Below are 12,422 nucleotides of genomic sequence, written 5' to 3'. Positions count from 1 at the left end.
GGAGAGAGAGAAAGGAGAGAGAGAAAGGAGAGAGAGAAAGGAGTTATGCAGTCAGAAAGCAAGAGGGCAGAAAACAAGAAATGTGCTTTTCTTTATGTGCAGCATTTTGATGGGTAGATGTATACTGGCCACACTTGCTCAGAAAAGGAAAATTTGTTTACTTTGTTGGTTACTGCAAAGCTTTATGATAAATTAATTTAATTTGCAACATTCTTTCTTCCACTTCAGTACTATTTACAGATCAGCCCAAGCAGAACTCATCTTAAAATGCCACACCTCAAAATGTGCTTCCTACAAACATTCTGTAAATTAATTTTCTATAAACACCAGAGAAACATTTGCCATTTTCCTGTACATCAGACTGGTCAGAGGCTCAAGGCAGGCAATACTCAGCCATCATCATGCCAGAATCACAATCCCTGTCCCTCTGCTGTTATTCACGTGGGAATTGGTAAGGCACTCCTGCAGGAGTACATTTAGATTAGATAAAAGGAGGAAATTCTTCTCTGTGAGGGGGTGAGGCCCTGGCACAGGCTGCCCAGAGCAGCTGTGGCTGCCCCTGGATCCTGGCAGTGTCCAAGGCCAGGTGGGATGGGGCTCTGAGATGTGGTCTAGCTAAAAGGTGACCCTGACCATGTGAGGGGGTTGGAACAAGATTAATTTTAAGGTCCCTTCTAACCCAAGTTATTCTATAATTCTAAATATTTTTATGAAGTTGCTAAATGCAATTTTCCTTCCAGCCTGCCCTGTGCTGTTGGAATTATGATTTGTCAGATATTCAATTTTTTTTAAATAAGAGCCTTAAAATGTTGTAGGGTTTTTGTGTCTGTTTGTTTCATTCTGTGTGTGGGAGTACACCATTTTTCTAATGGGATGTCTATGCTAAAGACAAAGATGCCACAAGTGATTTAAAGCCCTAAGTCACCAGGTGTTTCCAATAACTGATAGTTAAACCACTAGATTTTCTAAGCCCATTGCTCTGACAAGTCATGGTGATACCTGAATTTATCTCCAGCTGCAAAGCCCTCTTGATCAGTATGCCTCCTGAGCAAACTCTGTGTCTGCATGTGTTAAAAACATCAATAATTATACTTTTTTACTCAATTTTTTTTCCACAAGGGATTCCTTCTGGGGCTATTCCATTCTGCAAGAATGAGATCTGAGTTGCACATGACACTTGCAGAAGTCTCATATCCATGATATTTCTCCATTGTGCAGTATTTAAACTGTCACTGCTGTAAGAAATCAAGGTCAGGGGAGAAGGATCAACTTCCAGGTAGGAGGAACAAATAATTGAAGTTTTGGATTTTAAAATATATTTCTATATATCTCCTTAGCAGTGGAGCAGCACTTTCCCCTTGCTAGCAACCTTTGTTGAGTTTGGTCTGAATTCCACATCAGCCAGCGCTGCTTTTTCAGGTGCAAGCATTGTATTTATCCAGAGACACATGTTGGCAAACAGATATGTTTGGTGGGAAAACATGCAGAGCCATCAAACCATGCAAAACTTGGTAACATTCCAGGAAAAATTTTGTATTGTGGAGTGGAAGAGGTGACCCCACAAAGGAAAGAATAAATTTATCAAAAATGAGTTTGTCAAAAGGAAAGAAGAATGTGGCCTACAAAGATCCTGAAAGAAAAGTACAGTCACTGCAGAATATCCTTATCTCTGCAAATAATAGATTTTTTACTCTTTTCATTAAGTCCTCAGTTAGAGCAACCTGAGATAGGCTTATCACTTCTGTACGGTCAAAATAAAGTTACACAGAAAAACAGTAGATTATCTTGGTTCCATTCCTTACTCGGAATGATCAAGCTCCATTTCCAGAACTACAAATCACAGCATGACTTTTTGTCATCCCTTGCTTACCTGTGAAACATGGAAAGCATTTGGAGATCCTGAGATGAAAGTGGTCTTAGCACACCATAAAAATGAATGACACAGAACAAAAAACCAAAACAAAACAAAAAAAAAAACCAACAAAAAAAACCACCAAGAAAACAAAAACAAACAAAAAACTCCACAGAAAAATAAATTGTTTAAGCAAATATGTTTAAAGTAAATCTAGTTTATAGTCACAATGCTACTAAATCCCCTGGTTTAGAATGCAACTTCTTACATATGGAAAAACTACAGCCAGAGTTTTAAAACACTACATAGAAACCATGTACTGAGTGAAATTCTCAATGGCAAGGCACCTGTGGCAGAAAAGCAGGAAATAACCTAATGTACAATAAAACACTACAGTTGTTCATCATAAGCCCCTGAAGAAATGACAGAAAAATAAATCAGTTCACAGAGGAAGTTTCTGTCTCAGTTCTGAGAGTTTTATTTATCAACAAACAAGTTGAGCTCTGTGACAAGACTACATTAAGGGAACTATTAAGCTAAATGTGCCCAAATGTTGTTTGTTTTACCTATCAAAAGTTATTAGTGTCAGAACCAAGGCCAACATACAGGCTTGGAAAGAGAGACACAAAAGCTGGTTGGTTTAGGCTGTTCTTTTAAATCACAGCTAAGACTCTGCATGGATAGCAGCTTTTTTCCCTAAAAGCTAACACAAGTCAGGAGACAGCACAAAACCTCAAAAATTTAAAGGTTAAATCTTTATCTTAGATGAAAATCACCCTGGGGGGAATTACGTGTACATAACTAAATAACCAGTGAACATAACATATATATACATTTATATTTATATATAAAACGTGTGGATACCCTGGCTGCCTGGCCACATCAACACAGAGACATTGCTTGGCCCAGCTGGCCACAATGGATACCCAAATATGTTCTGCAGACATAAGGTGTGTGATGCACCTGCTTTAGAATTATCCACAATATTCACTTACATCATATTTCTTCCAGAGGTAGATGATTCAAATCTTGGCCCACAAGCAGAGGAACGAGGGGCATCTCTGACCACATCTAAACTGCCAGCTCCCTCCTGCATTGACGGTGTGTTGAAACTTTGCAGGGAGAGGCAGCAAAACCATTTGAAGGGTGGCTCCTAACAACTTTTGGCAGCAGCCCCTGAATCAAAATACACCCAGCATTGCACCAGGGATGGATCTCAGCTGGAACTTGTTGCCCAAATCCAGGAGGCAGCCCAGGGGCAATCTTCTACACAATGAGCATGAGCAGAGCACCAGGAGATGGATGAGAGGTGCAAAGAACTGGAGATGTACAAAAACCTGCAGATAATGAGATTTCTGGCAGGCACTCACAGGCTGGAATTCCCTGGTGGTCCCTCCCTCACCTGGGAGCTCCAGTGCTGCCAGCCTGGGAGCCCTGGAACCTCTGCCTGTCCCTGTCCGTCTGTGGCCTTCCCTGGAGCTGTGGGAGCCCTGTGGAAGCTCTGGCTGTCCCTGGTCCTGTCCCTGTCCCTGGTGGGTCTGTGCCCTTCCCTGGAGCCTCTTGGTGAGATTCCCTGGATGCACCTGACTCACCACATGCCATACCTGGGTCTGCTGACCAGCCCCTTAGCCAGGACCCACAGGAGAGGCACAAACTGCATGAGGTCACCCCAACTCCCGGTTTGTTCCCCCCTGGGCGCAGCTCTGCTTCCACAGCCCCCTCAAGCAAGGCTCTCCTCACATGCTCCTGCCCTGCCAAAAAAATGTTGCTATCACCTTAGAAAATATAGAGTCTTTTATTAATAGTGCAGAGGAAGCATTGTTCTGGGAACAGCATCTGCGAGTGGTCAGGACGGCAGGAAATAAGCAGATGAAGTGACACTGGCTGTGGCAAGGATGCTAGAGGGGAGAGGAGGGAGGGAGGGGGAAACACTTACACAAATATAAAGCTATATGGGGAAAAACAAATTTTCTATCCTATCCTGAAAGCTAATCACTTCCCAAAGCTGAATTGCCAGCCAGATGCTGAGGTGGCTCTGTGCTTGACCTAGCTGGAGCCAGGCTTCTCTTCACTGTGCCCATCTGTCCAGGGGCAGTGCAGGTGACAGGGGAAGAGGGTGCCTGCAAAGGGAGCAGTGTCACAACCCCTAATACTGTAAATTTCCCTGGCAGAACTAATCCAGGCTGCCACGGGCAGTGGCAATTAATGGCAAGTGACACAACTGTGTGGTCTGAAAATGAGGTAACAGAATAGAAGTGTCACTGTGCTTCCCAGGGCAATGATAAATGATGTCACCTCTGTTTCAGGATGTTCCAGGTGAGAAGAAAGCTTTAACCACACAAATTAGAGAAGGAGAATGAAAAGGTATTACACCCAAGAATAAAAAAAAATAGGTTACTGTTGTATTGCTTGCATTCTTGCTATGCACCACCTCACTGCGCACACTGAGAATCTTTGTGCTCTTCTCCCTGAGCAAACAGGCTTGCTCCATATCTAAGAACACATCCATTCCAGCTATTATTTTGCTCTCCACATGGTTGACTCACAATGGGTGGGCTACAGAGTGGCTACAAGGCTCAGGTGATCCTTAAATGTTATTCACAGAATTCCCCATTTCTGGGGAAACTATATTGGCTTCCCTCAGCAGTCAGTTGATCCAATTATACTTTTCATATGTCTTTCAACCTCTTTCTAAATTCTGGGTTTGTTTAGGTATTTGTTTTTGTCCAGACAATCTTAAAGAAATGGGGAGCTATCCAGATTTCATTTTGAAAAGCAAGCACTAACACAAGCCACACAAAGGGTGTTACATTAATATTTTATTTGGCAAATACACCAATCCCAGAACAAATCATAGTATTCATAAAATAAAATATTCTCCATGCAGATTAGCAGTCCCTTCACACCAGGAGGTTAAAAAATGAGTACATTGTCTGCTTCCAAGAAAAAAAGGCCTGCAAAATGGTATGAGAATTGAAAAATGCAGAATTTGCATTTTTCTCCCAGCCAGCTACTCACATACAGGTGCCTTACAAAAAACAATTAGAAGGGCTTCATATGGCATGCTTAGGTGTATACAGGGCAATACTGATTTCTCTTGTTTTAACTGAAGCACTTTCTGACTGTGAATTAACTAAAGAGACCATCAGAATCACAGGTCATCTCAGACATGTGAAGTCTCGTGAAAAGTGTTCATGAATGAGGTGCTCTTCAGAAGCTCACATCTTTTCTGCTTTCCCCTAACAAAGGCAAGCTTAAAGATTAATGTTCCACTAAGAGCCAAAGCAAAATAAACTTCTCACAGATCCATGGTAATAATGTTTACTCGCACTCACAGAAATGAAAGCAGAACCCAGTCAACATATTTTCACTGGCAAACTCCTGAATGTTTTTGCTAACTGCTGTAGTTTCAACTAACAAAAATATTATGACAGCACAAAACATTCATTTAGCTGGTATTTAACTAGGCATTAATTTATTTTCAAGTCCAATGTGTCAAAATTACAATGCTTAGCACACAAATGTTTCTAGAGGGAAAATCCTAGTGGTAATCATTGCAGAAATAAAGAAAACGTACTAATCTCTGGATATCTTGTTGAAGAATACACCAAAAGCAGCTAAATTCTGCTTTTGGATGCACTGAAATTACAATAGAATGCATGAGCATATTGTAGGGGCATTTCCAAGCAGCCTAGTGAACGTTTAGGAGTCAGCATTGCACAGAGCAGCTCTCCTGGCTCAGCAGGTTCAGGTGTGTGCTGCAGTGGGGGTACAGCCTGGTCTTCTCCATCCTGCACACATCCCTTGGCCTCAGGATGAATTGTAGCTGGAAAATGTAGAAAATGCAGTGAGGAGTCTGTGGTCAGCTCCCACTCAGCACAGGCGATTACACCACCTGCATGGCCTTGCCTTTATCTAACGCTGCAGCGAGTTCTCATGAGAACATCTCTTTGTTTGACAGCAGAAATGATTAATAGAAATGTTTTCAGCCAGGAGAACCCTATAAGAGCCCCAAAGACCGCGGCGCCGGGTACCCCTTCCACCGAGCAGCACAGCACAGCACGCTGCGCCCCGGCTCCACGGCACCGGGACTGAGCCTGCACCGCCCGGCATCCCAGCTCCCGCCCGGCGCTCCCAGCTCCCGCAGAGCCGTAAGATCATCCCCACTTCTCCCCTCCTAGCTCTGCCCATGGGGGTTTGCTCGGCACTGCAGCTCCTGGGGGGACCATAGCTCCAGGCATTCCTCCCGGCCCGCTGGAGGCTGGATTCCCTGGGAACAGCGCTCCGGAACGGGATAGGGCACAGGGATCCCTTGGGAACAGCTCCGAAGCGGGATAGGGAGGGATCCCATGGAATCGCCGCTCCGGAGCGGGCACAGGGAAGGATCCCTCTGGAAAGAGCGTTCCGGAGTGGGATAGGGCACAGGGATCACCTGGAATCACCGCTCCGGGGCGGGTACGGGGAGGGATCCCCTGGGAACAGCGCTCCGGAGTGGGATAGGGAGGGATCCCCTGGAATCGCCGCTCTGGAGCGGACATGGGGAAGGATCCGTCTGGAAACAGCGTTCCGGAGTGGATACGGGGAGGGATCAACTGACAACAGCGCTCCGGAGCGGGACAGGGAGAGATCCTCTGGAAAAAGCGCTCCTGAGCGGGACGGGGCGGATACCCTGGAAAGAGCGGTCAGGGGTGGGCACAGGGAGGGATCACCTGGAATCGCCGCTCCGGAGCGGGCACAGGGCACAGGGATCTCCTGGAAACAGCGTTCCGAAGCGGGACAGGGAGGGGCCCCTCTGGAAAGAGCGCTCCGGAGCGGGATAGGGCACAGGGATCCCCTGGAAAGAGTGCTCCGGAGAGGGCACCGGGAGGGATCTCTCTGGAAAGAGCACTCCGTAGCGGGACAGGGAGGGATCCGCTAGAAACAGCGCTCCGGAGCGGGACAGGGAGGGATTCCCTCGAAACAGCGCTCCGGAACGGGATAGGGATACAGGGAGGGATCCCCTTCAATCGCCGCTCCGGAGCGAGCACAGGGAGGGATCCTCTCTGGAATTACCGCTCCGGAACAGGCACAGGGTACAGGGATCCCCCTGCAATCGACGCTCCGGAGCGGGCAGGGGGCCCCGGGCGGGCTGGGACTTTGGTGCGGGAGATGTCCCCGGGCTGTCCCCGGCTGTCCCCGTGGTTGGGGACAGTGACACCGCAGCCCCACACAGCCCGGCTCAGGGCGGCCCTGGCGGCCGGGCCCGAGCGGCGCTGACCCGAACACGGGCCGGCTTCATCCTCCCCGGCCGGCAGCCGCTCCCCGTGGCTTGGGAAGCTCCCGGCCCGGCGGTGCCCCCTCCATGGGGGCTGTCCGGGGGGAGCGGTGCGGGACGCGCCCATCGCCCCGGGCCGCTCGCAGAGCGCTGCTGCGGGGAGAAGGGGGGATGCGCCGGCGGGAAGGACACGGCGGTCATTCGGGAAAGGAATGGAAAAGGAGGGTGGGTTTGGGTGTGGGGAGGTGCCTCTTTAGCCTCCCAGCCTCTCCCGGCTGCGCCACAGTGGGAAGGGGATGAGCGGCCCCGTCCCGGGATGGCTGCTGCTGGAATATCGGCAGTGGGCTGTGCCTCTCCTGCAGCTCATCTCTCGAGGGTATCCAGACCCTGAGGGATGGAAATACGTGGCCATTGCACCAAGAATGAAGGGATGAATATTAACCTGCGGGTGGCGGGGCGGGGGGAGCAGAAAAATTGGATTAAGAAGTTTCTTGCAGCCTGAAGGCTGCCCAGTTTATCGTGGGTGATGATCATCACTGGTGAGAAATGCCTGATTTACTGCTTAATAGTATTTAACTAGGCCTAGGGAAAATAGTCCTTCAGGGTGTCAGGAAAAATCAGGAAAATCCACAAAATCCAGAGATTTATGTCCAAAAAAGAGACAGAGGATCCCTGCAACTTTATTTGAATAAAGGGAGAGAGCCCACTGGGGCAAGGTTTTGGAGGGCACAGCCTCCTTTAATCCTAAAGTCCCGGCAGCATGTTGCCCTCTTCCTTTCCCCATTGGCTGAGGTGTAAGGAAGGTACAGACCACCCGAACCACCTACCACATATCCCGCCTTCAACCTGTCATTTCACCCCGAAGTTCGGAAATTCAAGCTTTTGCACACCCTTATCTGCTTCAGGAGCCAAGCTCTGCAACAAACCTGCTGCACTAGAGACACTCAGACCCATTTCAAAGCCATTAACACCCATAGCTTCACCCGTGGAATTGTTTGTAAAGACATTAGCTCTCCTCTCAAGGGCATCACCCTCTCAAACCCGGGTGCTGGCTGTGGGAGACATGAGGGTGCTGTGTTGGAAAATCCCAGCTCTACAGAGACTGAGAGGCATTTTAAAAGACTTTATTCCATTATCAGTCTCGTAGAAGGGTGAGACATAACACATCACCATTCTATCAGAAGCCACCCTATTTCCTTGGGGCGAGTGATCATGAAATAATAGAGTTCTCAATATTTGGTGAATATTTGGCACCAGTAAGACTCTTACATTGAACTTCTGGATTGCAGACTTTGGCCTGTTTAGGAGACTTATTCGGTGTCCCTTGGGAAAGAGCCCTTGAAAACAAAGGAGTTCAGGAAAGGTGGGCATACCTCAAAACTGAGATCTTGGGGGCACAGGAACAGACTGTCCCTGTATGCAGAAAGATCAGTCAACGGGGTAAATGTCCAGCCTGGCTGGGCAAGGAGGTTTTGGAGGAACTTAGGAATAAAAAGAGGATGTATCAGCATTGGAAGGAGGGTCAGATCTCTAAGGAAGTATTCAAGAAGACTGCTGGAACATGCAGAAAAAAAATTAGGGAGGCCAAAGCTCATTTTGAACTTAGAATGGCAACTTCTGTAAAGGATAATAAAAAATGTTTTTACGAATACATCAATGCTAGAATGAAGGGTAAGACCAGCCTTTGTTCTTTATTGGACAAGGGAGGGAACTTAGTATCTGCAGATGAGGAGAAGGCATTAGTGCTTAATGCCTACTTTGCCTCAGTTTTTAGTGGGAAGATGACTTGCCCTCAGGACACCTGCCCACCTGGAATGGTTGATGGTGTCAGGGAGCAGAATGGTCCCTCCATTATCCAAGAGGAGGCAGTCAAAGAACTACTGAAATGCTTGGATGTTCATAAATCTATGGGACCAGATGGGATCCACCCCAGGGTAATAAGACAGCTAGCAAATGAGCTTGCAAAGCCACTCTCCATCATTTACCAACAGTCCTGGCTCACTGGTGAGGTTCCGGATGACTGGAAGCTGCCCAATGTGACACCCATTCACAAAAAGGGTGAAAAGGAGGATCCTGGTAATTATAGACCAGTCAGCCTGACCTCAGTACCTGGCAAGATAATGGAACAGTTTATATTAAGTGCCATCACACAGAATTTACAGGATGGCCAGGGTATCAGACCCAGTCAGCATGGGTTTAGGAGGGGTAGGTCATGTTTGACCAACCTGGTCACCTTTTATGACCAGGTAACCCGCCTAGTCGATGCAGGGAAGGCTGTAGATGTTGTTTATTTGGATTTCAGCAAGGCCTTTGACACTGTCTCCCACAGCATACTCCTAGACAAGCTGGCAGCCCGTGGCTTGGACAGGAGCACTCTTTGCCGGGTTAGGAACTGGCTGGATGGCCGGGCCCAGAGAGTGGTGGTGAATGGTGCCGCATCCAGCTGGCGGCCAGTCACCAGTGGTGTCCCTCAGGGGTCTGTGCTGGGGCCAGTTCTGTTTAATACTTTTATTGATGACATGGATGAGGGTTTAGAGTCTTTCATTAGCAAATTTGCAGATGACACTAAGCTGGGAGCGTGTGTGGATCTGTTAGAGGGACGGAGGGCTTTGCAGAGGGACTTGGAATGGTTGGATGGATGGGCAGAATCTAATGGGATGAAGTTCAATAAGTCCAAGTGCTGAGTCCTGCACTTCGGCCACAATAACCCCCTGCAGCATTATAGGCTGGGGACGGTGTGGCTGGACAGTGCTCAGGAGGAAAGGGACCTGGGCGTGCTGGTGACAGTCAGCTGAACATGAGCCAGCAGTGTGCCCAGGTGGCCAAGAAGGCCAATGGCATCCTGGCTAGTACCAGGAATAGTGTGGCCAGCAGGAGCAGGGAGGTCATTCTTCCCCTGTACTCAGCACTGGTGAGGTCACACCTTGAATATTGCGTCCAGTTCTGGGCCCCTCAGTTTAGGAGGGACGCTGAGATACTTGAGCGTGTCCAAAGGAGAGCAACAAGGCTGGTGAGGGGCTTGGAACACAAGCCATATGAAGAACGACTGAGGGAGCTGGGGTTGTTCAGCCTGGAGAAAAGGAGACTCAGAGGTGACCTTATCACTCTTTTCAACTTCCTGAAGGGTGACTGTGGTGAGCAGGGGGTATAGTAGAGGAAATGTATTGTACTTAAATATCTGTATATAGGCTTTGCCCCGGGAGGTCCCGGTTGTCCTTGATGGGCTGCAGCTGCGATGTGCTTAATTGGGCTGCAGCTGTGACTAATGAAGATAACTGGGATAAAAGGGGGTGGGTTAGCCAGGTAGGGAGAGCCTTGAAGGAGCCCTGAACTGAGAAAGAACAACATGCAGAAGGGGTCTGTGCTGTGAAGCTCTGCAGCCATAAGAACACCCTGAGGAGGTATGGGACTTTAGAAATCTGATAACAACAGTATGGGACTCTAGAAACAGAGCAACAACAAGGGGGTTGGTCTCTTTCTCCACACAACAACAGACAGAACAAGAGGACACAGTCTCAAGCTGCACCAAGGGAGATACAGGCTAGAATGAAGGAGGAAGTTTTTCACAGAAAGAGTGGTCAAGTACTGGAATAATCTACCCAGGGAGGTGATGGAGTCACCATCCCTCAGTGTGTTTAAAAAAAGACTGGATGTGGCACTTGGTGCCATGATCTGGTTGAGGTGTTAGAACATGGGTTGGACTTGATGATCTTAAAGGTCTCTTCCAACCTAGAAATTCTGTGAATACCTTATAAATGTTTTTCAGCCTATTAGCTTTTGCTAACACTTCTAACCCAAATCATCTTTTTTTTTATCCCATGTGGTCTTGCTGCAATGCATCTTTATAAGTTCTGGTTCTCCAAAATATCTGGTTTTTTTGCAAGGCTGTCTTTTGAAACTTGTTTCTAGCTCAATCTCTCTCTCAACAATGTCATCTCTATTCCATGGCACAGCCCTGCTAGGCCTGTGAGAAACGGGATGAACTGTGGCATGCAAGAGAGTAAAATTTGGGAGTGAACCTGCAGCAGGACAGGGGCTGGCAGCTGAAGTAAAACTTTCTAAAGGTTAAAAAAAAAAAAATCTGGCACCTTGCCAGGCTGTGCCCAGGCTGCAGATGAGCAGCACCTGGTGTTGGGGACGTGTACAACCCTCCCTGTGATGGCTAATGCAGGAATGTGCGTGTGTCCTGAGCTGTGTGTGACTGCTGCTTCCTTCTAACAGGTGTCCTTTTTCATGTCTGTTTCATCAGTGCACATTTTATCATGTGCAATTAACTCCTATTAGTTGTAAGAAATAACGCTCACTCTTTAAAATTTGTAGAAGTTTAATAATGGATAAAAAGGACAATATCTAGTGCTTGGGTGCTGCCAAAAGCACACTGTTAGCTTAAAAAATTTTTCTTATATACTTTTAATTACATTGGTTAAATTCATATGAATGATGTTATAGGTATTCAAACATTCCTGTGGTTTTACATATTCTGGGAATTCTGTTGCTTTGTTTTACCTTTGACTTGTCTGCAGGTCATCCTGTGGATCAAATCAATGTATTCTATTTCTTCTCGAGGTTCCATTCTGTTGTTCTGACAGTTCCTGAAAACTGGAGAGTCAGTAGTAAATCTTTCTCTTGGTGTCCTGATTATTGTCACTGTTATCTCATCATTCAGATAAGATAATCCACAAATAAATGGAATCAACATAGCTATTTCACAACTTTGAGTTAGTGAAAATAAAAATATTTAACAGTACACAGTTTCTATTTTAATATTATGCAAAGGTCTAAGCTATAATATATTTATCACAGTACTATTTATAAACTACCCATGGCCAGAACATTGGCTGCAAAGCTGACAGAAAAAAACTGTCAAAAACTGCTTTTTATACTATGTTAAAGCAGTTAAAATGGGTTACAAATAGTACTATCTTAAAATAATTTTGATCAATAATAACTTGCAAAAACAAATACATAAATGTGAAAGCCAATACTTATATTGACATTTATAACATTGTTTGCAAGGTTCGCTCTACTATTTTTTAGATGGTGAAGGCACACCAAGGAAAAGCAAGAAAGAAAAATCCAGAGTCAATCAATCCAAACCAAAATAAACTGAAAACTATTTACATGGAGGTAGGGGGTGTAGGAGGGGGGTGTGACAAAGGATAAAGGGGTAAGGATAAAAAGGAGTATGAACTAAAGGTTCAACAGCACTTTACAACATTTAAACTGAACAGCATTTAGCTTAACTTAAAACTTAAATGTAACAATTTAGCAAAGGACTCATTTAGGATTGACTATTCTACAGAGCATTGTGTCTGC

This window comes from Agelaius phoeniceus, chromosome 5 (assembly GCF_051311805.1).
Source record: "Agelaius phoeniceus isolate bAgePho1 chromosome 5, bAgePho1.hap1, whole genome shotgun sequence".
Taxonomy (NCBI): Eukaryota; Metazoa; Chordata; class Aves; order Passeriformes; family Icteridae; genus Agelaius; species Agelaius phoeniceus.
Note: the sequence above shows the minus strand (reverse complement) of the source record.